This window comes from Typopeltis vanoorti, chromosome 13, assembly GCF_054136105.1.
Source record: "Typopeltis vanoorti isolate ZY-2024b chromosome 13, IOZ_Tvanoo_1.0, whole genome shotgun sequence".
In the NCBI taxonomy this organism is placed as follows: Eukaryota; Metazoa; Arthropoda; class Arachnida; order Uropygi; family Thelyphonidae; genus Typopeltis; species Typopeltis vanoorti.
The window spans coordinates 110274960-110280590 of NC_143561.1; positions in this window are offsets into that span (position 1 = coordinate 110274960).

Genomic DNA, 5631 nt, shown 5'->3' on the forward strand with positions numbered 1-5631 from the left:
ATCTGCATATAATGCAGTGAATGTTGTTCTTGGGTTCAGAGGGATGTCTGCTACATAGATTGAAAACAGGAGAGGTGCCAGAAGAGATCCTTGAGATCCGAGATCCTGCGTCTGGTCGAAACCGTTTCGCCTACCCTGACCTGCATATATGTCTTTCAGGTAAGAATGTATTACCTTTGTTAACCTGACTGGAAAATTAAATTTTATCAGTTTGTAGAGAAGACCTTGATGCCATACTTTATCAAACGCCTTCTCTGCGTCGATGAAGATGGCAGCTGTATTGAGCTTCCAGTTGAAACCTTTAGTAATGATTTCTACCAGCCGGTGCACTTGTTGAGCTGTACTATGGGCCCAACGGAATCAGAACTGTTCATTAGGCAAAATTCCTAACTTATCTGTTTCTGCTTGGAATCTTGAGAGGATCACTTTCTCTGTCACCTTTCCGAGGCTGGATAATAGGCTTATGGGTCTGTAGCTTTCGGGAAGGTGAGCATTTTTTCCTGGCTTCTTCAGTGGTATGATTGTGGCTGTTTTCCATGTAGTAGGGAAATGCTGGAATCTAAAGATGGCATTTGTAATGTTGACGAGATGGCCTATGGCTTTTCTTGGAAGTAGTTTTACTATTCTGTTAGTTATGCCATCCAGTCCTGGAGCTTTTTTATTGTTTAGATGGGAGATGATATTTATCATTTCTGTTGGACTTGTAGGAGTGATATGTTTGGAGTTAACTGTTCTGTCTTAAGATTGTCCTAACATGACGATGTATCTTGTACATAAGGTTGATATTTAAATTTGTATATGATGAGTTGCACTGAGATTCTAGGTTATCTACTAGTGCTTCGCCTTCATCTTTGTGAACTGTCCCTTTCTTGGTTTGTATAGGGGTATGAGTTGCTTTTTGGTGCAGATTGCTCTTAAGAATTTCCATACAGAATGATCTTCAGTGTTGATGTTAGCCAATTTGGTTTACCATTGATAGTTTCTGTACTTTTGAATAGCTTCTCGGACCTGCCTGTTTAGATTGTTCAATACTTTTTTTATCTTGTGGGGCTCTTGTATTGTGGTATCTCTTCCTGGCTCTATTTTTTGCTCTGATTTGATCCATGATTTCTTCAGGGATACGGTTGGTTGGGTTGAAGAAGTGGATTGTCTGACTGATTCAATTGCTTTCTGAATTTGTATGGTTAAGTTATTTATTGCTGTGTCAATCTCTTCCTTTTTTACTGATATTGGGCACTGGACCAATATGATTGGGAAGAACCTTGGCTAACTTGTCCCATGGTATGAATGTGTGCAGAAGAGAGAATTGATCTCATGAACCTAGATTAAGCACTATGATACTGTGGTCAGAAGATAATTCGTTGAGCGATTCCAATTTGAATTGGTATCTTAAGTTTTTAAAGATGACAATGTCCAGCACATCCGAGCCACCCAAAGGGCTGAAATGGGTGGACGTGGTGGGGCCGGCCACTACAACAGAGTTGAGCATTGCATAGTTGAAAAGCGTGTGGCCTTTGGTGTTAGTTGATGAGCTGTTTTAAGATGTGGGTTTTGAGTTGAAATCTCCTGCTATTATTATGGAGTTATTTGGACCAAGTATGGAGTCCAGTTCTGTTGTCAGCAGAGGAATGCTTGGAGGGTTATAAGCAGCATAGATCTTCAGACTCCCAGCACTGAAGGTATGTACCTCCAGGTTTACTGTTTTGGGTTTGTCAATTGTATTATGATTCAAATAACTCTTTATATATATATATATATATGGCTGTGCCTCCACCTCTTGTGCCAATTCTGTCATTTTGGTACATAGTGTATCCACGGATTTTTGGGTTATTAGCTGGTCTTAGGTGTGTTTCACCAATCAAGATGATATCAGCACTGAGACGAGTTGAAAATTCTTGAAGTTCCAAAATCTTGTTCATCAATCCATTTGCATTCCATGGTATTATCTTAAGAGCTTTTGGTTTGAACTTATTATTCACGACAGGTGGCTGTTATAATGTTTTGAGTGCTTTGCAGGAATCTTTCTGGAAGATGTTGAGGGGCATGTCTTGCTGAATTCTCGCAGCATGGTGGCAAGTGAGGATGTTAAAACGGATGTTATGGTGGAGCTTTCTAGCTCGAGAGATGTAGGAGGCTGTTCTTGCAGCCTCAGCATATGTTTTGGTCATGGTTGTTCCTTCTTGTGAGGTAGAAGGCAAGGAGTTTCGGACTGGAAGATGATTTGTTTGGTTGCTTAAAACGTTATGTGGCGCAGCAAGATCGACTTTTGTTGGTCCTCGATTTTTTGGATTGGAAAGGCATCCCTTGTAGTTGGCAGGGTGAGGTCCTCTGCAGGTTGCACAGTATGCTGGAGTTGTGCGAGGTTTGGTGCAAGAGATGGTCTGGTGTCCCTCGCCGCACTTCAAGCACCGGAAGGCTGCCCTACATAATTTTTGGGCATGACCAAACCTTTGGCATCTATGAAACTGACCTGCAGATGCACTTTTCCTGAGAGGTTCAGTTGAAATTTTGAGACCGCATACTACAGTCAGTTCATAGATCTGCTTTTGTGTGTTGTTTATTTCCACCAGCACCAAAGGCATTAGTCTTTTATCTGATCTGAGCATTCTGCTCACTTTAACTGGGGACAGGCCCTGTCTGGAGAGATCAGTGGACACACCTTCAGCTATCCCACGTAGAACAACCTTCAGGTTCTTTTCGCTGGGTAAAGTGAAGGTGTGATATGGGACGTTAGCATTGTCCATAAATCTGGTCATCTGTCTGTAATCCGAGACAGTAGTGGGTTGTATTTTAACTTCCTCATCTGAGTTTTTAGACCATGAGAATGAGATGGTTTGTTCTCTTAGGGCTGATGAGACAGGGATCCATTTTTCCTTATCCCTTAATATTACTAGTGGTATCTTTTCTTTATGACTATTCCCTGTTGTTTTGGGTTCTTCCACATTGGTGGAGATTTTCCTCTTCTTTTTCACCAATTGGAACTCTGTATCCATTTCCAAGGTATGATAACTGCTGTCTTGTGATGTAGTATCTTCCATACTTGGGGAGTGTGCTAAATCTGATTGCATCAGAGTTATGGACTCTTCACTCATGTGAACCATATTATCTTCTGAGACTGCTGTGGGGGGGGATGTGTCAAAGAGTTTGACTTTTCCTGGCCAATTATCACTCAGCAGCTTTCCTAGTCTGAGGAATTCGAAGTATACTGCCTCGAATTTGGCCTCATTCAAAAGTTTTGCCATGACAATAATTTGGAAATGTTAAGACACGGATGGAAAAGAGTAGATTGCTCAGGTGTTCCGAGCAGGTAAAGATAATCCTGTGGACTTTTGAGGGTCCACTAGCAAATCCGGTAGACACACTAAGGCATCTACCAGCAATAAGATGTCACGGTATGAAATACAACAATGGCGATACTAGCGGCAGTAGGCCTAGCATAACGCCCTTGTAAATTCAATTGACTTACCTGGATGAACTAGTATGGAAAATAAAGTGCCTGTTTGTGGCAGCAAGCAATTAACTGATATTACTAATAAATATGCATAAATCTCTAAAAACATAAGTCAAATTCATTCACAGTTCACCATCAATAATACACGACACGAAACACTAACACGCGAGCCACCATCTTCATTACAGATCTTATTAATTTCTTAACTCGAGGGTAACCTTTATATGAGCTTTTCTAATTGAAGTTGAGTTAGTGGAATAGTAGTCCGGTCACTAGTAACCAGATCAAGATCAAGATAAGGATTCGTGCCATGATTGGCTGAATTTCCCTAGGGGAACACGTGTCCTTGACATCACGTCGTGTTTGCATATGGTGGTTAGAGATAAGGATTCGTGACATCATTGAGTTGAAGTGGAAACTTATAGTAGTGAAGTGACTTCCTGTTTCGTGGGTGGCAGATTTGTGCGAGTGTCTTGTTTGTTTTCAGTGGTGGGTAATGGTTTGCATATAGCATTGTGGGTGATGGTTAGAGATAAGATAGAGTATGGAATGTTTGGAATTCCCAGGGCGACACATCGATTATTGAATGGAATTCTGGGGGATATTTCTTCAAGTATTAGGGTCTTTGGTTCGATTGTGGAAGTGTTGGAAAATATTTGTCTATGGGTGACAGCACGAAATTTCCAATATAAGTGTGTGGTATTTTGTTCCTGTTTTTGACTATGGGAATTTTTAGTTTACAGTCAAGATCTTAAACTTCATTACTTTTTTAATTAAATATTATCTTTAATTACAAAGTCCAAGCAGAATAACTGAGCAAAAAATAAAATAAAATAAATAAAATAAAATAAATTGTGTGTGATTTCAAAAATATATGTGGTCTTACTTAAATTTCCATAACATACTGACACCAAGTTGTTCATTTAAGTTTACACATTTTATTTGACTGAAATATTATTAACAATATTGTATTTTCTGAATCTAACTAATCTTATTGTTAAATTTGCACTATTGTTCAAAAGGGATGATTTCCCACGGTTGTGATGCTTTCCCATGGTTGTGGAAGTGACATTCACCTGCTTTTCTACAATGTGAAACTCATCTGCAAAAGTTTATTCATTTGTGATCATGGGAATTTGCTACTGTAGTAAAATTAAGGCTTACATTTTTATTATATTTAAACCAATACATATATTTTTGAGCATTGATATAAGCACAAAATTTTTGCTTATGTTTCTTTCCCATATGCATAACTCATCCGAATATTTTGATTTGTCTAAAATTTTAAAATCTTAAAGTTCATTACTTTTTCTAATTAAATGTCATCTTTATTACAAAGTCGGGTGGAATTGAATTTTTAGTTTAGAGTCGAGAGATAAGAGGCAATCATCTTGATTGTAAGGGAAGCAGCACTCCCATGGACCCCTAGCTGGATCTATCCTCTCCTTCTTCTTTGAGGAAGATCCACTTACTTTAATCTTTCCTATAAGGCCTTATCAGCCAACTCTTCGTATTTTATGACCCTTATGCTATTAGAGTACTCAAGGGCCATGGGGTCTTTTCATTTCTGGCCTTACAACTATGCCCTCCCTATAAACATTACTATATTTCTTCTATAATCTACTCTTCCCCCTTCAATATACCCTATTCCTCCTATGGGTTTAAATTCGGAAGAATGCTAGTTCAGAAGTCTTAAGGTAGCAGCCCTACCACTGAACTATTCCATCGTCAGGCTAGTCCCCTGACATGGAGAACATAATCCTACTTGTAAGCTGATAGAAAAAGATAATCGGATTGAATCTATGTGAAATGACCCTGGAATGGAAAAGGTAAAACGAAAATGGAAACGACAAAATATAATACACATAGCAAACTGGAATGTAAGAGAAATAGCATATAAAGAAATAGAATTAGACCAGTTATTAAATGAAAGAAATTTTAAAATAGCAGTAATCACTGAAACAAAAAAAGAAATTAAAAGGAACTATGAGAACTGAAAATTTTAATGTGATATACAGTGGAGTCGACCAGAGACCAAAGAGCACAAGCAGGAGTCATAATTTGGATTCATAACTCCCTTTCAAAACAGTTAAAACATTATAAATTATGGAATGAAAGAATAATAGAAGCTAGAATAAAAATAGATAGAGGCTATTTAACAATAATTGGTTTACATGCCC